This window comes from Ciconia boyciana, chromosome 4 (assembly GCF_034638445.1).
Source record: "Ciconia boyciana chromosome 4, ASM3463844v1, whole genome shotgun sequence".
Classification (NCBI taxonomy): Eukaryota; Metazoa; Chordata; class Aves; order Ciconiiformes; family Ciconiidae; genus Ciconia; species Ciconia boyciana.
Window position 1 is genome coordinate 67111811 of NC_132937.1, and position 25605 is coordinate 67137415.

The 25605-nt window shown below is 40.6% G+C and overlaps 1 long non-coding RNA gene across 2 annotated transcripts in view; it reads left to right on the plus strand.

Annotated features, from left to right (window-relative positions):
- LOC140651489 (uncharacterized) overlaps positions 1-16997 on the plus strand; it is a 39122-nt gene extending 22125 nt beyond the window's left edge. For both annotated transcript variants that reach the window (XR_012042398.1, XR_012042399.1), the window contains 2 exons: positions 10762-10912; positions 16876-16997. This is a non-coding gene — a long non-coding RNA (uncharacterized lncRNA). The remainder of the gene's footprint in view (positions 1-10761; positions 10913-16875) is intronic.
- Positions 16998-25605: the final 8608 nt, after the last annotated feature.

Genomic DNA, 25605 nt, shown 5'->3' on the forward strand with positions numbered 1-25605 from the left:
CATTCCATTTCAGTGAAAAAAGTCATATTCTTTGGGAGCTCATGAGACAATTCAGAAACTTGAACCTCTACCATACAGTAGAGACCCTCCCACAGCAATAAAAGACTCTGAGCCTCCCCTGCAGTAGTCTGAAGATATTTTTCATGCATTTGAAAATGACTAGAAGATAATTCGGGATTTTTTAATCAAAATTGTCATACCTTCTTTCCCCTTACCCTGGACTTTTGCTGTCACAAGGCTAAAAAATAAATTGGTGGCATAGCTTAGGTGGGTTTGAGCAATGGCAGGGAAATAATCAGAGCACTTCACTGCAGCACCAAGCGTGATGAGAATATCACCTGAAGGTGGGCACAGCTATATTCAGAATCTGGTATGAAAGCACTAGTCTAAGTCCTGTGCTTGTGCTCTCCATTCTGTACCTTAAAGTGTCTTGGCCAAATTCCAGCCTATGATTAGATCTGCTATCTGGGCTTTTTGTATTATCACAGATGAAATGCCAAGCAAGAGCTTTGTTGTCAGTAGCTGTTAGTTATCCCTCCCTGAGCCGACAGGAGCTGCTGGAGCTTTTGCTAAGCTGGTCGCTGCTGCAACTTGCTTTTCATACATCTGTATGTCTCGCAGCATGCCTGCATCTTCTTAACGTTCTAAAAACAAGGCATTGTGAGTAAGAAAGGTGGAGCGGGGTGGTTGAGGGTTGTGAAGATTTTACTGCATCTGCATCTGCAGCTTGCAGATTGATAGATCTGAGGATTCATTTTTTATTTAAAAAAATAGTAAGTCAGAAGCATATACCACTGCTTTCCTATCACTGGCTTAATTGTGATTATTTTATCTAGAACTCATTTTGATGGCTTTTAGAAGACTAACATAATATATTGTGACCAAAAGGAATGAGTTCAACAAACATAATCAATTGAAATCAAATGGAAAAGGGAGTCTAATAAATAGAGGCTGCCTTCAGCCTGCCTGTGAAGAAAAGGCTGCTCCCTTGACCCCTCTGATCCAAATTTTTCAGCCCAGAGGCTATGTCTGCCCTCTGTAGTGATCTTCAGCTGCTGCATTGGGCTATTATTCTTACCTTTTACTGTTTCGGTATGTTCTTTATTCTCATCAGGTCTTCACATTTTATTGGATACATATATATATTCATTGGAAATAGCACAACTATAAAAGAGTTGACAGAAGAGATTTACAAGGTTACGTTTAGTTCCCGAGAAACATTCTTGAGACTTTCTCTGAAATCACTGAATCCCAAATCACCTCAACATACATTTCATACTGCTCTCCATCATACAGTCCACACTGGTGTACAATCCTATCTGTGTATGCTTAATAATAGGGGGTTGAGAAGATGTAATTTTGGCTCTCTTCTTTCCTCTCGGAATTATTACTTTTCTTTATTTTTTATACATAAGCTCACATAATTTTCCTTCCCCATGCTTTTTTCATCATTCTCATTTTATATGAAAACACCTTTTAAAATGCAGCTGTATGTGAGCACCACTTTGACATTAGACTATTTCTAATGTCAAATTATTTGTCTATTTCTAACAACAAGACTATTTAGTGTCTTGTTGTTATTAGCTGCTTCCTACTGTCTCCATTTTTTCCTAACAGCCGTCTCCTAAAATAACAATATCCGTTATTCAGCTATTTTTGCGTGATCTGTATGATAGCTGGTTTTTCAATTTCTGTAATTATCATATGCCTGACTGGCGCCTTCCTAATCTTCACAGCATTATTTTTCAAGAAAATATTTTTCTATTATGTGTAAAATGTTTGAAGATTTCCTTCTGAGCACATTTAATTTGTAACTGTGTTTTCTGTTTAGTATGATATTATCTCCAGGAGCTGTCTCTATGTTGCCTTTCCTACCATCAACAACATAGATTGAAGATGTACTTCTTTGTGTCTTACTTTATCCCTGAAAACTTAACTATTGAACAAGTGGGGTTCTCTTGTTGAAGCATTTTAAAGTATCTGAAGCATCATAGATGACAGAAAAGGAAAGGACAGTGTAGACAATCTCATTCCCTTGGTAATTCAGTGTTCATCTCCAATGTCTTTTAATCCATTTATCTGCAAAAGATGATGCCACCAACATGCTCAAGAAAGAATGGCATACACCTGGTTAGACAGCAGGGTTAAATGTATTTTTTGATACATAAAGGTAATTTATTTCTCAAAGTGAAATAAATATAGATTTGCCATAATTTTGCAGAAACCATAAATTTGAAGTTTTCAGCTAGGAACTGAGCTTCAATTTTTATTCTGTCAGTAAAACCTAAAAGATGGATGTAAGTGCCTAAAAGCAGTATTTAGGATCTAGACTTTTTGATTTCTTGAGATATACCCTTGCTTTTTCTTGGATCAGTTTCAACTTTTGCTTCCACCAATACCCATTCTCCATAAGTCACTTAATGCTTCCTTCTGCGTGGCCAGAAAGGATCCCAAAGACCTGTCACACACTTTTCCTTGAGATATTTCTGGTGCTTGATTGGCAGTAGCTTTTAAAATTGTTTGACAGCCATACTGGAAACTCACTGGGCAGTGCTAGATCTCTCTGCATTTAACACTGAAGGAGATGTGTACCATGCCTGCTGGGAGAATATGGACTTATCTTGATGATGACCTAAGGCAGACTAGAGCATTCACACTGAATTTTGTGTCATTTTAGAGATGCAGTATGGAGCAGAGAACCTGAGTGGTCACTCTTTCTCTTTCCCCCTCTTTGTTACATAAGGCTTATGTATTTACTACCCCAAATGATGCCTTAGCCACACCTTTTCACTTTGAGATCATAGGTTTCTGGTGCCTACCCCCAGTGTCAAGACTTTGCTGTTGGGTTATTTTTCCATAAATTTAATCTAAACATAATTAGTTTCCTTACTTTCTAGTCATACTGTTCACTCCTCTCTATTTCTTTGCATTAATTTTTTATCTATTCTGATTTTTACAAAGTTTCAGATCTGTATAGTTAGTTCAGTTATGAGCAGTATCTGTTATTTCATCACCTCAACTGGGACTATACTGTGTCATCTAAAACCTTGGAACTTATCCCAAGAACCATGTTGCATCCTTGGGCTCATTCACAAAAATGAATTGAAATCGAATTTAGTTACGATCCTGATTCCTTTCATTGAATCATAGAATAGCCCAGGTTGGAATGGGCCTCAAAATATCATCTGATCCAACCTTTCGTGGGAAAGGGAGCCTAGATGAGATTACACAGCACCCTGTCCAATTGCATCTTGAAAACCTCCAGTGATGGTGACTCCACCATGTCCCTGGGGAGGTTGTTCACTGGAGTGAATGATTGTTTTCACTGCAAAAAATGTCTTTCTTATGTTGAGATGAAACCTCTTCTGGTGCAACTTGCACCCATTGCCCCTTGTCTTCTCCATGTGGCTCCTTGTGAAGAGAGAGTCTCTGTGCTCTTTAGACATCCTTGAAGTACTGGAAAACTGTGATGAGGTCCTGCCCTGAGTCTCCTCTTCTCCAGGGAGAAGAGACCTAACTATTAGTCTTTCCTCATAGGGCAGATTCTCCAGCCCTTAGTCATCTTTGTGGCCCTCCTTTGGACCCTCTCCAGTCTGCCTGCATCTTTCTTGAATTGTGGGGACCAGAACTGGATGCAATACTCCAGGTGCAGCCTGACAAGCGCTGAGCAGATTGGAATGATCACATATCTATCTCTGCGAGTAATGCCCCTGCAGATGCAGCCCAGGATCTGACTTGCCTTTGTTGCTGCAGCAGTGCTCTGCTACTCATGTTCAGCTGGTTGTCCACCAGGACCCCCAGGACCCTGGGGGGTGGCTGCTGTGGCTCCCCAGCCACACAGATCCTAGCCTGTACTGGGCTCTTTGGTTATCCTGGCCCAGGTGCAGGACTTTGCACATGTCTTTGTTAAACTTCATACTGTTCTTGCTAGCCCACTCTTCCAGCTTGTCCAGGTCTCTCTGGAAGATGGCTATCCCTTCAGATGTGTCCACCTCACCACCCAGTTTAGTGTCATCAGCAAACTTGGTGAGGGTGCTTTCAGTCCCATCATCCAAGTCATTCATGAAGATCTTGAACAGCTTGGGCCCAGTATCGATTCCCGGGGGACGCCACTTGTGACAGGCTGCCAGTCTGAGAAAAAACCTGTATTATTTCTCAACCTATAATTTTGAAAAGTCAATACCTAGCAGTTTTTTTTCCCCTAGCATATTTAAAGTACAGTCGGTAAGTAAAATAGAGTGTAGTTTATGCTAGGTGGGTTTAGCTAGTGGAAGGCAAGAGAGGGAAGGACAGATCTGTTCCTAAGATGTCTCAGCAATATGAAGGTAGGAATAGCTAGGAGGACTAAAACTCAGTGTTATTTTCTTTCAGTTATTGGTTGGAGACATGTCTTGCTGTTAGGTAATCTCTCAGAAGGGCTGGAGCTGGGAAATTGTCCAACTGACTGTGTGGTTTTGTTAGATTATGTTGGGACTTTGGGTGATATAAGGCATCCTTTATTTGATTTTCTGGGAAAAGAAGGGAGAGGTTGATTTATATTTCTGTTCTGAATTATTAAGTCATTTATTTTACTGTAGTGTCAGGAGTTCTCAGCTGAGATCACATCCCGTCTGGGAGGACAAAATAAAAATACATTGTCACAGCTGCAGTGCCAATGGTGTTACAGGCTAAATAGTATGGTGATGTCAAACAACTTGCCTAAGGATAGAGAACAGCTCAATGGCAGAGGTGTACACGAGCTCCAATCTCAGTCTTCAGCTACTGGCCCACACTGTCTGATGAAAGTGGCTGATACTAGAAAAGGGGAGCTGCAGTCCCAGGCCTCAAATGTGGAGTTTCACTGGAGATGATGGTGGGACCTCCCCCAGTTTGTATCCTTCCCTGGAAAATGATGGGTTTTTGTAATCCCCGGCTGTACCTGTTTCCCACAGGCAGCTTTACTTACCTGTGCCAGCATATCCATAAGTCCTGCAGTTATGTTCAGTAAGTTAAACTTTCTCCTTCCAGAGCTTTATTGCTACAGCTCTGCTCTTACCCAAGGTATGGGCAACACTTTCCTGTGTTGGCAGCTGTGGTCTTCTGAATACATGATTTCAAACTGGGGTGTATAAGCCTTATGGCTGCACTTTTTCTTCTAAAAGCCACTGCTGTTTGTCTAATAAAGTTTATTTCCTGTGGGAGAAATAGAAATGCCATGCTTCTTAGTGGAGATTTTTTTTTTTAATTTTATTGTGTTTTTGATAAGTAAACAATGCAAACTAAAACTGAGTATAGCAAAGCACAATTTCTGTGCCAGACATTCTTCTGTACAGGCTGATGAAATACATTTCACAGCCATAATCCTCAGTCATCTGCTACACCAATTCTCTGTTCCATTTAAAAATCCTGGTATTACTGCAGCAACTGACGAAGCACTTATTTCAGGGATCAACACTGAGGTCGTAGCTTCCTTTCTGTGTTTAATTAAGAAGATTACTTACCATTTGTCTACCTAAAATAATAAGGGATCTTGTGCACTCTGTTTCAGTGGTCTTTGAAGCTGTTGGCCAAAGGCCAGTGACCTGTCAGTAATGATGGCCTCCAATGCTGTTCAGAGCCCTCCCCTTAGAGCATCGGGCAGATGATGATAATCTTCCCTTCCTGTCAGAGCAGTGAAAAAGCAGTAGGTGCCACATTCTGACACTTTTATGACTCATTTCATCTCCGGGCTGACAGAGCTATACAGACTATTAAGCCTTCCCTTTATATGTCTCCCATTGTAATCAGAGTCTATTTTTAGTCTTTTTTTCTAAAAAGGAAAAATTAAGATCAAGGAAATTTAACACGTTTTTTACGATAACTCTCTGTGAAGAGAGTGGGGATTTTGTTTGGCTGCTGTGTTACCTTACTTTGAGGATGGTGAGGCATGGGAACAGGTTGCCCAGAGAAGCTGTGGATGCCCCATCCCTGGAAGTGTTCAAGGCCAGGCTGGATGGGGCTTTGAGCAACCTGGTCCAGTGGAAGGTGTCCCTGCCCATGGCATGGGGGTTGGAACTAGATGATCTGTAAGGTCCCTTCCAACCCAAACCGTTCTATGATTCTATGATTTTTCAGACCAGACCGAGGACACAAACTCAAGTAATCCAAATTCTTGGGACAAATAATTCAGTTGAAAGAGAAATGGGGAGTCCCTCCGCACTCCTTCCCCACCCACACATCCACTGTGCCCAGAAGGGGATAGGAGAGGGAGTGGAAGGGGCTGCAAGGCTTTTGAACCATCAGACAGGTGACATCCTCAGAAGTAGCCTGGCACCGTGGCAGTGTGTGTGGGAGAGACAGCAGGGAGCGGGGGAGTGCTTCAAAGGAGCTGCTGCTCTTGCTGTGGAGAGCCCTGGGTAACTCACAAGCAGAATATTGCGTGTCTGGTTGTGAGCTGGAAGGCAACATTGCCAGTGTGGCAGTTCACTCAGCAGCATGACTGTCCTGCCAAGTGAGGGGAATAATAAACCAGCCTGGAGAGTCATGGTGTGCAGATCATGTTGCATTACTACTCTTGGAGTTCAGGGTCCTTCTGCACCCTGGGCTCTTTGGGGTCTTGTACACGTGAGTCACAATGGTAACTTGACATCTTTGCTTGTGCAAGGTGCTCAGAACCTGGATGGGATGGCAGACCTAGGGTGAAGCCTCTCTGTCCTCCTTGAAGGGGTCATGAGTTTCTGCAAGGGCAAGTGGCAGAGTCTAGGCTAGCATTTTTTTTCACAGAAACATCACATTTATGGTTCTGGCTTCGCAGCATGGAGAAACAAAAAGAAGTACAGTATGATGAACACAGTGGAAGAAGTCATGCTCTTCAGGGAGCAAAATACATGGGAGACACCTTGCAGTTTCTAGCAAGGGAGTTGGTCAGTTTTTAATTTTCAGGAGTCTCTCTTGGTAGAATTGCTTGCCGGTCTGATAAAACAATTATATAACTGATACATGTCCCAGTACACGCCCCCTCTGCAAGGTACCCGCCAAAGAAAAAATGCATCCTTTTTTTTTAGGCAATGATTCTCATTCTGGCTGCCTAGTCCTGTACTGAGTTTTGGGTGAATTCTGTAACGGACAAAACATAAATCACCTTAATAACTGAGCAACCCATCATCAACACAAAGGGTGCCTTAGCTCCTGGACTTACGGATGCAGTGAAGTTGTAGAAAGCTCTGAACAAAGCTGGTGCGGGTGGGAGGAGAAAGGGAGGGGAGGAGGTGAGCTTGGGAGCTGTGCTCACAGATCACTCATCCAGATTTCCATTCTGAGCCATGAGTAATAGGCCTCAATAATTACTCTAGGGACAAGTTCCCGGAATACCTGATGGTCCTGTGCTGGATTTTGGTGTTATGATGAAAATATTGACTTGATATGTAATGAAAAAACCCCCACATTTCTGAAACTACAGGATTGAGTTTTTTGAGTCATCTCCTACAGTATTGCAAAAAACAGTGGACAAAATTATGCCTGCTTAGCTGCACAGATATCAATAGGGTTGAAGGATTTGCTGTTTTAGGAGTTTTAAAGGTGGCCTAGGTGTCTCAAATGAACAGTGTTATGCGTTGCATTCCTCTGCTGCCACTCTCTTCAATATTTACTGCTGAAAAACAGTTAAGTAACAGAAATGTTCTCACTTATTACTTACTTGGTTATAGTGTGCTCATCTTTTATATGAATTAAGAAGTTTTAAAAACATGCTACATACTAGATTACAAATTTTTTTTAAATAGAACTTCCTGTATATATTGGTTTCTAGATACAAAACCCCTCCAAAATTGTGGACCTCTTTTGTTTGTACTTGAATAATGATTTTTGCTTCTGGACATCTCTGGTAAGCACCAGCAGTATAAATGCACAGAGTCATACGGTTCTCTGTTAACTACCTGTCTGAACTGGCTCTGGATTAATTCCATTTTAAAAAAGACTGGAATAAGGGATACTTAAAAATTTGCTTCCTGCAGTGAATATTTGATCTGCTAAAATGTGAAAGACTGTACTTTTTGAGAAAAAGCGTTTACTTTTGTACAATTTTTAAGCATTTTCAATATGACATTGTAATACAAAGGGGTTTTTTTGCATACCACAATCCTGAATATTGAAGGTACAGTAACAGTTTGGAACTAGATTCCAGCTTTTAAGTATAACACCTGGTTTTATTTGGTACTCCTCTTGGATTGCCCCAGGAAAATGCTGTCCCTCTTTCAGCAGCCCTCCTACCAATGTCACTTGTGCTGGTGACAAAGGCTCTTAGAGCCCTGCTCATCCTATTCCCAGTAATCAGCAGTAAGCAGTAAGTGAACCTCAGCTGGATTGGCAACCCTTTCCATGGTGCAGAGGGAGGGGAGGACCTTGCACTGTTCCCACTTGCTTAGGGGTCTGGAAACCATTCTAGAAACCTGGAGCCCTCTCAGCCCTGTAAATGGGAACCCTGCAGCAGGCAATTCCTTATTGTACAGATGTGATGCAGAAGCAAGGCCTTGGATGCATACCTGAGGATTTCACAGAATCATTGAGGTTGGAAGGGACCTCTTGAGATCCTGTAGCCCAATCTTCTTGCTCAATGCAGTCAACTACAGCAGGTTGACCAGGGCTGTGTCCAGTTGGCTTTTGAATCTCTCCAAGGACGGAGACTCCACAACCTCTCTGGGCAACCTGTGCCACTGCTCACTCCCCCTTGCAGTAAAAAAGCGTTTTCTTGTGTTCAGATTGAATTTCTTTTTTTTCAGTTTGTGCCCATTGCCTCTTGTTTTCTCAGTGGGCACCACTGAGAAGAGTCTGTCTCCCTCATCTTCATTCCCTCCCTCCCATCAGGTATTTATGCACATTGATAAGATCCCCTGGAGCCTTCTCTTCTGCAGGCTGAACAGCCCCAGCTCTCAGCCTCTCCTCATAAGAGGGATGCTCTGGTCCTGTAACCATCTGAGTGGCCCTGCACTGGACTTGCTTCAGTATGTCCATCTCCCTCTTGCACTGGGGAGCCCAGAACTGGACACAGCACTGGACACACTGGTGGCCTCACCAGTGAGCCCAGAACTGGACACAGCACTGGACACACTGGTGGCCTCACCAGTGAGCCCAGAACTGGACACAGCACTGGACACACTGGTGGCCTCACCAGTGCCCAGTAGAGGGGAAGGGTCACTCCCATGACCTGCTGGTGATGCTTTTCCTAATGAAACCTGGAAGGCTGTTGGTCTCCTTTGCCCTGAGGGTGCATTAGATTTCTTGTTTCATACTTGAAAAGCAGCACCAGCCTGAGCACAAGAAGACCTGCCCAGTAGTCAGTCCTCTGACCAGCTGTTGAGAAAGCTGTTCCATGGAGTTGAAAACATGTTCAGCAACATGAGCTGATTTCCAAATGCAGTAGGGCTTACACTCATTCATCTTGCTGTCAGAACACCCCACACAGCACAGAAAGCAGCTCAGCAAGCAAAATATAAGCCCCAGGTGGCAAAGCCTGAGAAATGAGTTAAATATAACTCTATGAAATAGCTCTAATGGCCATGGCAAATAGGACTTTTATGTTAGCCTGAGAGATGCATTATGTTTGGCGTTTTTTTCTCCTTTTTTAGTGGCTGTCTATGAAACAAAATATATATTCTTCATTTTAAAATGTAAAGAAAGAGAACCATACATGTGGAAGCAGATAGCCTTTCCTGGCAACTAATAAACTCAGCTTTCTCTTTCTCTGCAACTTAGCCATGCACACACTTACAGATGTATTGTCATTACTTACCTGAGCATCTTTCCATCACCTATGGTAAATATAAAAGTGTTGTTGTATGAATGCCTCTGTCCTCACACAATTCCCTGCTCCCTGGGATCAGAAGTATAAGTCTTCTAACATTGCTACTTATTTGGGGAAAGAAGGAAATAGCAGAGTAAAACATACTAACCTTTTCTGATCTTAAAAATTTTGGCACCCTTTTAAGAGGCAACAGATCTTTACGTCCTGAGGATGACTATTTGGGACTCTTTGCAACAGAATTAATGGAGTGTGGGCCTTCTGCAATTTTAAGGCACCACTGACAAGTTCAGCTTTAGAGAAATTTCACTTGCCTGTGTAATACTTTTGCTTCTGTTCATTTTTTTCAAGTTAATATAATATATATGGTGTTTCCTCACTGCCATGAAAAGATCCCAGCAAGACTTTTGGAGGCTTTTGGCATAAAAGCTGACCTGACGCTTTTATAAAATGAACAATCATTTAATTTATTTAGGTAACCTGGAGCTGCAGCCACTATAACTCAAGTTATAACTAATCTCTTCTCTGTTTCTAGCTGTGGCCTCCACCAGCAATTATGATACATACAGGAATTTAAAAATTTTTCAAATCTTATCTTAAGTTAAAGTTAGATGACTGGGTAGCAGGGAGGGTGTAGTAGAATTTTTAAGTTGTGCTTTAATATAAATAATATTTAAGAGAAAAAAGAATAGAGAAAATGAGAAAAAAAATTATGGGAAAAAATAACATAGGAGAAAAAAAATATATTGACTGTCATAACAGAGGAGGTGACAAACAAATTATAAATAATTTTTGCTGGTGAGATTATGTTTGTTTAAGAACTTGATTTGTCCTAATGTGGTCCAGACTTCTCTGAGGAACTAAAAGTGTGATGCACTCACACAGAAATGTGGCTAAATACAGAGAATTTTTTCAAAGGCTTAGTTTGTGTTAAAGCATTATAAAAACAGTTGAGGTTTTCCATGTGAACTGACTGAGTACTCTTAAAATGTCATCCTTTAACTCAGTTCTCAGCGCAGAGGGACTGATTTATGATGAGGAATGATCTGTGCTTGGAAGATATGAAGAGCCCATCGTTGGAAAAGCCTCACAGAGCACCGGGCAGGGAAATGGTAAACTAGACAACACCAGGATTTCAAGTCAGCTGTCAGCTTACTGGTGAGAAGAACCTTCAGTGTATGGGAAATGGTTTGATATTAATAACATATAATTGAAATAGAACCTTCAGCAAAGTCTGGTCTGTTCTTAGTTTCAAAGTAGAAGTGGTGAGAACATCAGTTGTCTATAGGCAAATAATAGCTGGTTTAGACTTTAAAACTGAGAAGAGTTTTCTACTTAGATTGCTTCAACTGAACTAAAGGACCTTGGAAGCTCAGTTCTAAGGTAAAGGGTGATTGCTTATTACCTGTATGTTTACATTTGAGTAGTAACCCCAGAGGCTCCATGCCACAGCTGTTCTTCCTTGTCTGTGAGCTATATAAACAAGTACTACATTGTTCCTAACTTGGTTTTCTTCAGCATCAAGGAAGGATGAACTGATGTAAGTGGGAAAAGAGACCTGGTTACAGATTGCTCTGAATGGACTGATTTGGAAGATCACAGCCTGGCTGTAAAAGCAATGAAGGGTAAATAGCGCCTCTGATGCAAACCATGTTTGGGGAAGAACCATATCACTAAGCATTACCAATTTTGTCTAGATTGTGAGTGTCATGTGTTTATATTTTAGTTAGATTAGCCAGAGGACACAATAAGCATTTATGCTGCCTTTATGCCAATTTTATGCTGGCTTTGAGAAAATATCTGATGCCTATTGGCACAGAGCACATTGGTTCAAAATACCTTGAATAAATATTAAATAGCAGAATGAATTACAAGGGTGCAGTATTTTTAATCCTGTATTAATGGCCTGAAAGTTGGATTTACAGTGCTGTAAAACCCTGATCTGAGAACAGAGGCAGATTGGCATGTGGAGCTGAGGGACAGGGGATACAAGCTGGGTTATTTGGCAGCTTAAGCCCAGTGATAGCTAGTTGTCCAGGAGATGGAAATTATACTTACGTGATATGCAAGGTGGAAAGTTAGCCATAAAGAGAAGCATATTGATAGTGCTACCTCCCAATGTTAAGTAATGGGGGAAATAGTAATATTAATGGAGATAGCCTTTGCACATTTGGCTCTAGGTGTCAGACCAGTCTGAAAATCTCTGTGTGCGGGGTTGATCCTGGCTGGCAGCTAAGCCCCCACCCAGTTGCTCGCTCACTCCCCCACAGTGGGACAGGGGAGAGAATCAGAAAGGCAAAAGTGAGAAAACTCGTGGGTCAAGATGAAGACAGTTTAGTAAGTGAAGGGGAAAAAAGAAAAAAACCCAACATGATTCAAAGGCGATCACAGCAGACTGATGCTCAACCTGTCTCTGAGCAACAGCTGCCTTGGAAAAACTGTCCCCCAGCTTTATTGCTGAGCATGATGTTACATGGTATGGAATATCTCTTTGGTCATTTTGGGCCAGCTGCCCCAGCTGTGTCTCCTCACAGGATCTTTTCCACCCCTGACCTACTCACAGTGGGAGCAGAGTGAGAAACAGAGGAGGCCTTGGTGCTGTGCAAGCACTGTCCAGCAACAGCCAAAATATTATTGTGTTATCAACATTGTTCTGGTTACAAATCCAAAGCACAGCACAATACGGACTGCTATGAAGAAAATTAACTCCAGTCCAACCAGACCCAGTACACTCTGTTAAACAGGCTATCCGTTGAAACCAGTACACAGGATGGAGGAAAGGGCTTGTCATGCTGAAACAGCATGGCTGGAAGGAAATTCTGTGCATTGTGACACACACATGGACGTGTCAAAATACTTAGGTTCTCTTGTAAATTCAGTTAGAACAGCATTTTCTCCACTACTTCACTGAAGGTGGGTTTCATGCTTATATAACAGCTTGTGGAATACAGTCCTTAGCTTTTCTCTGCATTTTTCACTAACATTTGAGTCCACGAAAGGTGTATTTTTGAAAACTCTTTACTGGTGGAAGAATTGCTCCACTGGTAAATGCAGAAGTTACTGCTCTTCATCATGTTGAATGTAGGTTTAAGTACAGTGAGGGACCCACTGTAGCCAGATTAGGTTTTGGTTTTCCTGTAGGTCTAATAAGAACTTCAGTTAATTGCCCATTCCACATTCACAGGTGGCAAGTTTGTTTTTGTGCAGGGTCAATGCTTGGTCAATGATGTGGACTGGTTTTGGTGGGTGCTTCAATATCTGCCTGGTGGTGAAGGGTTTATGTAACATGGTGAAGCAAAAGACAAAAGAGGATTTTTAGGTACTGAGAGAGGGTGAGGTGGACAGGTGGGTGGACACATACACATGTCATTGGATTTCAGGTGTGCACAGCCTTTACTCATGGCAGCTCGGAGAGAAGGGCAGAGTGAATGTAGGGCAGTTTGTACCTGCCTGTATAGACCTCTCTCCTAACATAAAGCTCAGCATCATTTTCCCCAAGCCAAAGGGGATCCTAGAAGTCTTTGGCATGTGAAATTTTCAAAATGTCCACCTCTCTTCTTCGATGCCACTTTTGTAACTGGAAATTCCTGCCTACATCCGTCCCCAGTCCTTGTGAGGCACTGGTCCAGGTTGGTCACAGGGACAGCCAGAACTCCTCCTCATCCCATCCTCAGAGGCCCCCAAACCCTTCCCTACACTGGTAGTTGGGTTGATGCTACAGAGGGTGTGGATCCCAATGGAGGCAATCCAGTCCTTGGGGAGCAACAGAAATTCATCCTGGTGCCCAGACAGCTGGTACAGTTTAAGAGCAAGAAGCAGCAGAGAACATCCAGAAAAAACCAGTGGCTTCCAATACCTCTGCCACGCTTGGGTAGGAACAAATGGGGACAATGTTTCTGCCTCAAGGAGTTGGCAATACAAGGCCTGAGCCTCTCTTGGGAGCTACGGATTTGGTGCTTTGGTTTTTCTTTAGGAGGGAGGATGTGGGCAGAGCAAGAGAAGAGTTGATCAGCTCATGAAACAGAAGGCTGGACAACTGATCATATTGACAATCAGTATTTGTCACTTTCCTAAAATGACTGGTTGATAAGACTTGAAATCTGACAAAAATATGAAACTCAAAACCCACAAAGACAACTTTCCTGAAGTCAGCTGTCCCTCCATAGTTGCACTTCTGCTTTTAGGTGCAGAGAGTGATACTTCCGCATAGAATTCACAGTTTGAGGGATACTTTTACACAGAAGTAACATTCATTATTACTTCTTCTCCTTGCACAACTGTTTGTTTAATACCCTGGTTTATATGTGCACGTGTTATACTTTAAGAATAACTATTTGTTCATTCTAACTGAGAATATTAATTATTGGAATTTAAAAAAGCTTAATTTGAGATACCTCAGAATGCAATCATTACACTTTCTTTCACTGTTGGAGTTTGACACTTTTGAATTTGGATTCCAAAGAGAAATTTCTAGGATGAGTGAAGTCTGAGGTCTCTAACATACTTCTATGAGTGATTTTTCTAACTAGTATTCATTGTGTAGCCTTTGCAACAATAGCAGTGAATGAATTCCATTCTAATTTAGAGAAAAGAGTAAAGTGAGGGTCATACCAACAAAGTATTCTAGAAGAAAATGGATAAAATAGAATGAAAACTTTTTATTTCATTAAAATGAATAACTCATCTGTGGGTGATGAAAGTGTGCTCTTACCTGACAAAAGAAAAAAACCACATGGCTGAAGGTAAATTGTAAGATAAAAAAAGGTTGAATTTAGTTTAACATTTATCACATAGACCAAGGACTTTGAAAGTCAACAGATACCTCTCTGCTCTGCACAGGAATTTAGATTTCCCTAGACCTCTATGTCCTTTGAATTCTGCAGTGATACAGATATATATGTTTTAGTTTGGCTGGCAGCCATGGTAAAACATGCCAGATAATTACATAATTTATACAATGCTTTCAACCACTCCACTTTCTTTACTATCAGAAAATAAACCCACCTTTAAATATATGAATTGCGAAATAGATGTTGTGTAGGAAACAATTTATTTTTGTCCTTTGATGACACACGACCATGTATATGTTGAAAAGCGAGCACAGCTCCTGCCTTTAAGGTGAAGGGGAATGGATTTTTACCAAAGTGTTTTCCTGGATTTTCTAGCTGCTTTTATTGTTACGAAGCATGCCTTAAATCTTTTTATCTATGCTTCACCATCATAAGGCAGGCTGAATATTGTGCCATCAGCACAGGCTCTACTGACAATCTAAACAGTTAGCAGTACAAGCCTTTTCAAGTCCACATCAAAGATGCCATCTGCTAATAGTGGTAGTCCTGCTTACAGTGCTCTCTGGGTTGTAACTAGACAAGAATTCAGTAGAAACAATAGGGACTGGGCTTCAAACATTCTTGGTAAAAAGGATCTATCTGCTAAATTAAAAAGGAAAAGAATCCCTGGGGGGATGCACAAGAAGTGATATTTGTGTATTGATTCCTCTGAATAAGCAGACTCCCTCTTTATGTCTCCTTTAAGGACATAAACCTAAAACATTCAATGACCTGCTTGAAAGTTTTGTTCAGGTTTTCCTTTTCATCCTACTCTACTAGCTTTTCCTTGGCTCTAACACAAGATTTAGTTTGCTTTGTTTTGCTATTTATTTGCCTGCCAATGTATACCTTTTATATTTTGTTTCCCATACAATCATAATAAATGAAGTACTTCCCTCTTTCATGCTTTTAAAACACACATTATTTCAGTAGCATTGTTATCAATGCTTTAGTAATATATGACTAACTCTGTTGAGTTGCTTTTTTCTTAAAGTGAGTTTTTGTCTGCTTGTAAAAAAAGGTTTTCTTAATGGAAATAGGAATAAATAAAGCAAATGTTCTGACATGGTCTGATACTATAAACACTCATTCACTTTCCATGGGATATTAAAGGAAGCTACCTCCCTGAACTGTTAGATCTTTCAGTTAGTTACTAAAATCCCTAATGGAAATGCAGGTAGAATCGTTCTGTTTCACAGGACTCCCTTGTTTCCACTGAGCCTTTTATTTATTCATTTATTTATTATCCATTAATATAAAGTTATTTAAAACAATCTTTTGAAACCCTGTTATACACATAGCAATGAAAAATGGGATAACAGTACTATGTACCACACTTCAAAATAACTTTGATATCAATAATAATGAACTCTTTTTCCTTCTCTAAAAACCTACTTATCCTGAATACATAAGCAAGGCAGAAAACCCCAAAGAAAACTAGGTAATAAAAAGAAAATAAGTTGAGTTATTTCGAAGAGCAGTTCTTGCTACCATCTTTCTCTTTCATCTCTCAAATTCTCCATGACTTAACCTCATTTCTCAGCTTCTGATTCATCTGATTCTTGCCTGACATTACAGTGGAGTGGACAGAGAGTACATCAAATACCAACATTAACTTCAGCTGTACTCTAGGTATGAAAGGATCTTCTTGTTGGAGCTCTACAGAAGCTCAGACACCATATCTACAGCTCCAAAGACAGGCTCAGGCCTTGTATTGCCAGCTCCTCGAAGGCAGAAACATTGTCCCCATTTGTTCCCACCCAAGAGTCTGCACCAGAAGCAATTTGAGATTGCCTCTAGGAATATTAGTCCATGTCAAATACCTTGTAACAAGTCAGCCTTACTGGACATCTAATAAGCTTTATTTTTTCTCATCTGTACTAGTATTTCCATTCTATGTTTCATGCCATGTACCTGCCCGTATGTGGTCACAGAACTGAGGGGATTGTAGTTTAGCCATAACATTCTGCAATAAATTCAGCTTATGCTCCTGTATCTTCAACTTGTTTCTCCCATGTCCTCACGTCCTTATGACGACAAAACATTCCATATTTTACAGAAAAAACAAGACCTAAAATCCTTTAATTTTTAGAGAATGCCCCCTTAGTCTCTTACTGAATCCCCAAATTAAGCAAAGGATAATCCAAATTAAAATTAACTGAGTTACTGAAAAATCAGAATTATTTCTGATTGCATTGTTTTTCATTAACTTTTTCCTCAAGCTATGAATCATTGTGCAACTCAGGGAGCTCCAGTCAATGCTGAGTCTGCTCCCTTTCTGCTCTTTCTAAGAGGTAGCCAGGCAGTTTGGTCAAGGATGACACAGCCGGAAAGAAGCTACAAGCCTCACAACCATGTGAAAAGGACAACGAGCTGGTGACATTGTCTTATGGGACAGAGGAGAGAAGCTGAGGACAACAGGCAATGATCTACATGGGGTGAAGTTTGAAAGGAAAGGACCCAACAGTGGCTAGCAGTCTCAGAAAGATTTAGGATCTTTCAGCAGATCTTGTGCAGATCATGTTAAATGAATTAATGCTTAATGTCCTGTATAATTTAATTGTTATGGTTTAATTTACAGCTTTGCAATTATAAAACATTTAATCAGTTGTTTGTTACATCATTAGACCTCACCTTAAATCACCAAATACATAAATAAAGCATTCTATTAGCTTCATTTTACATTTCTGACACATAAGTAGAAGTGGTGTCACTCTACAAAGCATATGACCCCTGTGCAATGATCATATGTCCTTCAAAAAAATTGTTTGAAGTCTCAAAACCTTTGTCAGAGCTCTTCAGGAGAGTAAAGAGAAGTTTTAAAAATAGGTACAAAACTAATTAAGAGTTTGCAAATACAGTGGAAGTAAAAGGTCTTTGCAGAAGGTTAATAGCAGGACACCATGCGGCTGTGTACTCAGACTGTTATTTATTGTGTCTATAGATCATATTAGTAACCTCAATCGATCTGAAGATTACAGCATGGGGGTGTGGCCAAGTGCCAAGTTTTGAGGAATTACCTGCCTCTCTGCACAAGCCAGCATCCCATATGAGTGAAGCAGTGAACAGAAGCGTCCCTCTGGTCTGGGCAAATGCCATAGTGTTAGAAGGTGAAAGCTGCTACTTAGGAAGCTTTGCAATGGCTGGGGCAGGAAAAGAGAAGGCTAAAACAGGGTCACTGGTCTGAACCAGACACGTTTTTGGAAATCAGTACTAAAATAAATGGAAGTATTCACTGTGGGCATAAAATAAGTAATGGTGCCAAGGCAAAATGCAGTATAAGATGCAAAACAAGACATATGGTTGTTAAGCCTTGGTACTTTTAAAGGTGACTGTGAATTCAGTTTTGAAGGCAAAGCAGCTTTTTGCAACTCTGTTTTCCTCATGGCTTTTGCATAAGAAATGTCTAAACTTTATATACCTAAACATTCATATTTAGCAAAGAGAATCTTCGATGCTTACCTGTCTTTTTTTCAATGAGCAAATTATGCTTGTATTTTCACAAAGCAATCTTTTGTACAAGATTGTGTAATACAAGATACTAGATTAACGTTAACCACATTTTTAGATAAAATTTTTGAAGTCCTCACTCAAATTTTTATTTACTGCTTGTTTAGGTAGTCTTCCTGAATAACAGAAAGTATTGAAAATAAAAGATACCAGGAAACTAGTCCTCTCCAAAGCTTTATTTCTGTTTTTGCAAAGGTATTGAATGGATTCTGCAAAAGCCCTGTCAGGTTCTCAGTATATTACATATTAGTCAAGCTATAATTCTTCCTACCCATGTTATGCCATGTTATTTCTTGATGAACTCTTTGGTGCTACTCAGGCAAAGAGAAAGGTGCCAGTAAGTTCAGTGCGATAAGTCTATGGCACTTCTGCTTGCATCACACCGAGGAAATTGAAAAACATCTGTCTTTTCTTTGCAAAGAAAAACATTATTTTAAAAGATATTTAAACAGTATTTAAAAATTCCAAGGAAAGCCCTGTACATTAGAATGCCTATTAAATAATTACTATATAGGATTAACAACACATTAGTCAGACATGAAGGGCTGACAGGTAAAATGAGCTTTGCATTTCTTGTTAACCTTGATTTGGGTTCCTTTGTCAAATCCTCACTAATTAATTTAATTTCACATTTGCATAAAATCAGTAGAAGATCCAGCACTGTTTCTACCTTCTTTTTCCTTGCACTTTTTTGAAATACAAAATATTTTTAATTGTGGTTACTCTTAAATGAGTTTTTTTAAATCTTATTGACACCTGGCCAGTTGGCTGTGAAAAGAAAAGTGTTCAAGAAAGTGTTTAACAAATGAAAGAGGAATTAGTCAGGCTGCAATGACCTTTTCAAATGCCTGCTTCCATTCAAAAAGGGGGAAAAAACCCCCCTGAGATTGTCACTGTCAAAACAACAGTGTTTTTGTGAAAGATCACTGAAAAAATAACTGTTCCTATGTGTACCATACACACTGGTGCATTTCTTCTCTTGCTCTTGGATGTGTGAACGCCTCAGCTATCCCCATGAAATCTATCCACTGTGATACCTGCCCTTGGCATCACTAATGATGTCAGTGATACCACTATGGAGAACAGTGATTTCTCACAAAGCTTGAACGGTCACATCGGGTTCATAAAGGTGAACTTTTGGGCAACTCAGACACTTATTCTCTCCCTAGAATGCATTTCAACAACTTAAAAAGCAAGTGCAGTGGTGGCTGTGAACAAGCTCTTCAGGGATGTTAGGCAGACATTATAGGCAGACAACTTTGTAATTTGCCTCTGGAGAATTTAACTTAAACTGCACAACAATGTCCTTTGTCATGTTCTTTCTCTTTCCATCTTTTTGAATGCTACAGTTTGCACACCAAAGGGGTTTTATGTGGTGGGGAGTAAAAAAGAGCATGCTCACATAGTGTATTTGCTGCTCCTTTGATGGTTTGCCCTGTCAAAACCAGTTGTTCACCTACTCAATAACATCTGTCTGCAGCCTCTGGTTCTGCTTGGTGGGGTCATAAGTGTTTTGGTGATGGTAACCTTTGAGGGCTGGGTACACCTGAGCCTTAAGGAGTTCTTCTGTGGTGCCAGATGCATAGCTTGTTTAGCTTAACCTGTTCTTAAACTCATAAAAGCACCTGAAAATGGCCTGCATTTGCATAGGGCTGTTTTCAAACAGGAGTCTATTGCCTGGGCTCTGGCCGTTCAGTAGTTTGGACACAACACAAACCACAGCTTATGCCCTCCGGTATAGTGTTTGAAAACAGAAATGTACATTAAATGTATAACTATAGAACATGTAAATTTGTACCAAATACATAAATAGTAGCAAGGACCTGAATCCTGAGCAGAAACCTGTCCTGATTACTATTTGATCACACGAAAGGTGTGTAAACAGAGGCTGTAATTTCTCTTTGACCATACGTTCAAGCACTTGTGTTTAGCATCCTGCCTGCTTCCATATGCCTGTCTCCATACCTCTAGGTTTCTGTCAGCACTCACATGTGTTGTGACATTCCCAAATCCTCCCATTCCAGGTGTTTGCTCTGTTCCTTTCCCACCTCCAGCTATTCTTCCCCTGCTGTCTTCAGCCCCTGTAAGCCCTCCTGGGACATCCCAACACACAGCAGCCTCCAGGCAGGTGCTCGGTGATACAAAGGTGAGTTCAGTAATTTCAGCATGGCTGGGTCATCCAACCATGTACCCAAGCAGAATTACCACTGCTGTTAAATAATAGTCCTTGTTGTTCAGTAAGGGTCTCTGATGGATGTCCTCTGTAAGAATATTTCCCAGCTGAGCACTTCCTGGTGACTTAAGACGTATTGTATAATCATAGCTAAATAATAATAAATGTGTACTTTTGGGGGCTTATTTAATGATAAGTAGAAAATAGTACTAGACAAAGCACGAGAGACATATACAATGTCAATTTAAAATAAAAGACAGACTTTTTTCTGCCTGACTTATCGGCCAGGACTTTTGTCTAGACTTTTTTACAGCAGAAATTTAAAACACTTATGATTTAACTAGTAAAAAGTCTTGGTTTCGTACCTTAATGATTTCCAGGCAAATTAAATATTAAAAGCAAAGTCTGAGAAGTGTGGCTTAAAAAATCTGAAACTAAGATTCAAAAAGACATGTCTTAGTTGTGAGGGGTCTGTGTGTCTGTGCACACCTGCTAGCACAAATGATTCGGGCTCATTTAAGAATGGGTAAAATAATATCAAAGAAAGGGCTGGGGAATGATTTGTGAGTGATGATAAAATCAGAGGAACTTGTCATCCTTTATCATTCATGAAAGGAAATAATTAAAAATGGCAAGAACTGACCTCCAGCTTTTGATCCAAACCTGAAGAATCAGTCTCAAAATTTCAGCATAAGGAGACATAATTATAAAGAGCCTCAGCAGATTCTATAGAGGCTTTTGCAGAGTTCTGCACACTCCCCAGGCAGAGAAAAAAATCACATTTTTTCATGTGAAGAAAATCAGATGAGAGATGGAGAGAAAGTAAGTGTGTGTCTCACAAAATGGGTCCTTGTAGGCTGCTGTGCATATGTAAGGCAGCAGATAAAAACCATGATAATTTTGAACTCTCCTCTTTCTTGGAATCATTTATTTGTTTACTGAATTTAATTTTTGTCTCCTAATTAATGTGAAATTTCAGTAGCAGAACTGGTTTTAAATTCTATTTAGAAGAAGCCTTGAAAGGCCTTTGTACAGAACTTCTTGCCTCAAAGCAATGTACAGCAGTCCTTAAATGAGGTGTGTTGTCAGCAGTCGTTGTCACAGCAGAATAGTAACATAATAAATATTCATTTGTAGACTGTTGCAGATCTGAGAATAAAGTAAGAATAAGTTTTATTCATGTTTAAAATGCCAAATTCTTCACAATAGTAAAAAATGTAGTTTCTCTTAGATGTGTTTTTCTGCACATCCTTTGGTTCTTAGGATGATGATGTCGAAGGAGAATAGGCCTAACCTAGGGATTAAGAGACCTGCAGTGCTCTGCGTTACTTTACTGTATAACCCTGAATAAGTCACCTAGGACTGAACTCTAGGAAATACCTGCCAAAAGTTCGGGACAGAGCTCCCATTTTGGAAAAGCAGTAATGCGGAAACAGGGTATTTGCTCTTATGCAGGCAAGCCTCAGAATGGCATCCTCAAATGGCACCTGGCTTTGGGCAGCCATTTAAAAATGAAAAAACCCCTTGGTGCTAATCTTGCTGAGGGCAAGCTGGGCTTACCTGCTTTCTGCCAAGTGCTTTGCTGTCAAGAGATGTAGCGTTAAGTGCTCCGTGGCACCGTGCTGTTAGCAAGGGAGATTTCCTCCCATTTGATTGCAGTAGTTTTACATGCCCGTTCCTTGGCCGCAGCAAGACTGCGGCATGCCTTTGCAGCAGCACGTGGAGCAGCAAGCGGCTGAGAGACGGCAGGAGGCACTCCTTGGGGCAGTTCACTGAGCTCAGGAAATCCAGGAAGGTGTTTTCATGAGCAGTTTGAAATGATAGACATAGTAAGCTGTATAACCGAAACATTAACTCCAGCAGGATTAAAATAAACTGAGCTGAGAAGATGGGTGTTCTTAACCTCCTCAACATTTGTTTCAAGAGCAGGAGCCTTATAGGATCTGTATGATACGGATTACATATATAGTTCCTTCTCCTTAGCACTGCTGCATGTCCATCCATGCTGTTCCTGACTTTGCCATCATTCAGCACCTTGCTCTGCAGCAGTAGGAGTGCAGGACATGATGCAGAGTCCACTGGAATTTATCCCAAATACCAGTCAGGGATCTCTGGAATCAAAGTCTCAGTTCATTGCTTCTTAAGGCAAATGTAGTCATGTAGTCCCTCCAACCTGAAAAAATAACCATAGAAATACAGCCTTTCTACAAGCTACCTTCAAACTGAAATGAAAGGTCTTTGAGATGTGATGGTGCTTGTTTTAAAAGCTGGACCCATGTGCCAGGCAGGTACAAAGGAAGCAGAGGAGGACCATGAGGTGTGGCACCACAACAAATCTGCCATGTACGTGGGATCTCCTGTTTCCTCTGTAGCGTACAACTGTGGTACAGCTTCTCACGGTCCACCATTAATCTCTCAGGGTGGCTGCCAGCAGGGGAAAACACACAAAACTTGATTCTGGTTTTGCATTTCCTTGCTCTGTCCCTGTTCCTGTGCCAGAGATCACGATCATGCCTGAGCGGGCAATGAAGAAATGTTCAGAGTCCCAGGGCTATCTCTGTTCTTTCCTCACTTAGGTTTGCTAACTCAGCAGCTGGTCTATTTTGGCCTTCCTAGCATAAGGAAGGCCTGGAAATAAACAAGTCTCTTAGTTCCTTTGCCTCCTTCCACAGCTCTGTTTCACAGTCTTCCTTTAGGCTTTCTTCATCACCTGTAGTCTCAGCATTTCAAGGAAAATAATTGATGTCCCTGGTCAGAACTGTAAAGTTTCTCTTCTCACTCTTTTCTGACTTCATATTTTCTCCGTTTCTCCTATATTGTTTGGGGTGGTGGGGGGAGAAACGGGTTCAGGGTTGATTCTGCTGTTTCCTAGCTGTCCAAGCCAACGCAATAAAACTCGGTTGTTTGAGGCCTTCAGCAACACCAGTATTTAGATATGTATATAGGAACCTGGGAAAGAAGGGCTTCCATATGAGCGAATGCCTTTATAAATTAATGTGTGGCAAATCCCTGTCCTTCAAGAAAGACCTCTGACACCCAGCATCTCTTTCATTTTCAGAAGGAAAATATAGAATGAAGACCCCATTGTAAGCTGGCCATTTCCCTTCCTTTTGAGAAAAGTCAGCTGTTTAATTGTATGAAACTCATATTTGATGTACACTCGAGTCTTCTGGATTGCTTCACTTCTCATGGTGAGACAGAGCTTGTGCCTCAGCCTTCTTCCTGTTTCTTTTATGCCCTTCTGAAGCGTTAGAAAACAGGATTTAAAAAAAGAAATTTTGGTATTACTGTTTTTTAAAGTGTTCTTGCAAGTAAACAAAGTAATAAACTGTAGCAAGTGAGAGAGCGAACAGTAAAAGAAATATAAAGCAGACTATAAACATACTGTATATAATGGAATAACCATAATCCTAAATGTACACTAAATAACAAAGTAAAATTAGAAGTGATTTGCGGTCTGGTGATTTTGTGGTCCTGTGGTATTGTTCAACATTTAAATCAGAAGACAATTCAACTGATGAAATGCAGCATAAATGTTAAATATTACTTATTAGGTGGAATTTTACAAAACCTAGTAAAACATAATCTGCATTTTAAGGAGATTACAGTTTAGAACTAGAAATATTCAAGTATGGATGCTGAGAAAAAAGTACCACTTCAGCTATTTTTACTTACAACCATGTTGCTTTCTCAGAATTGTTATTTAAACACTGCTTTAAGATCTGCAATGCTAAGCTAGGAGTCCAAATGCTTAACTAGTCACGTCATAATGAGTTTTCACTGAAAAGATGAGAATATCTGGAGGTTTTCAAACTGTTTGGTTAATACACTGGTCAGATCTTTTTAAAGAAAAAGCCAGATCATCCATTCTTTTCTTTATAGAAAATAACATAGCTATACTTAGTATAGACAGCATTGCCACTGCATTGAGATAAAGCACAAAAAAATAATGTTACAGTGAGAATCAGTGAGGGAATACACAGGGAAAAGATGTAGCAATGCTGCATTAGAAAAGAAGGATGGTGGAATTACTGCTTGTGGTTCTCTATTTATTCTGTTGCATACCATCTTACTCAGATAATCCTAACTCCATTGTTTACAGTGCTAGTAGTCGTAATATTTGTGCTGTGTCACAGCTGCTGCATATTTATAGGCCTGGAAATCCTTTTTGCTCAGCTGAGGGACTGAGGTGGCATGGGAGCTGTTTTCACGCTGCTTGGGGGTGTGTTGCCATTATTTTCAGCCTCTCTGGTGTGATAGGGCTGCTGTTTAGAAACTGTGAAGAATCTGCTCAAATGAACCGTAGGAATAACGAGCACAGGGACATCTCAGGCTGAGATGTGTAAGTTGCTATTCAGGGACTCAAAGTAAAGTACATTAGCAGGCACTTAGTAGTAAACGTGCCCCCAGGGCCTGCTAACCTTCAAATTTAAGGATGTATTTAGGGACCATTGCCTACATTAATAACAGAAAAAGAAGACAGTTTTAATTAATATCCAGAATGTGTCAGTAAAGTGTGATCGTTCCAGGGTCTGCATTATCCTAGATGAAAATGATTGTCTTGAGTGCCTTCCCATTTTATCAGGGCAGATTTAGTCCCTATCAGAAGGTACCCTGAACCTCTGGGATTGGCACAGGCAAGACTTGGGTGAAGTGCCTCCTTTGCTGCTGCAGGAAACATGATGTCTGACCACATGCCTTGCCATCACAGGAAGAAAACATGGAGTTAGTCATCCTCTGATGTGGTGGACATCTTCAGGCACTGGAAATCAGAGGTCCTAGCCATGGTTGAGAGGTGGTTTGGATGATGAAGCAGATGCTGCCTACTGTGAAAACACCTCAAATAGGAAAGTGCTTTTATGCTCAGTCAGTCCTTGGGCTTGATTCAATTTTAAAGAGAGACAAGGATAATCTTTTCAAGGGCTGCACTGGGAGGAAGATCAGCCCTCTGATGTTTCCACACCTTTCAATTTTTGCTCTTTCCTTCCAGCTCTTTTTTCCGCCTTTGCTTTATTCTAAGCTGCATATAAAGGCAAAGTTGGGGATACTTCAGTGAAGAAATCTTACAGCCACAAAAAGCAAATCTGACTCTAATGTTCATTTATCTCTATACATTAAAAGCTCCAATTATAATCAGCAGGCAATCTGCATGCGTGAGGAATTTCAGGCGCTGAGGATTACGCTGGTAGAGGGGGGGCTTTTCCTTTAAAGTCTGCTGCACTGTATTTCTAATCAATTGTTTAGCCTTTAATCGATTGACTTTTGATTTAATTGACATTGACTGCAATCCTTTTGTTCTTTGCTCTGTTGCAGCTGTAGCTAGCACACATCTGATTGTA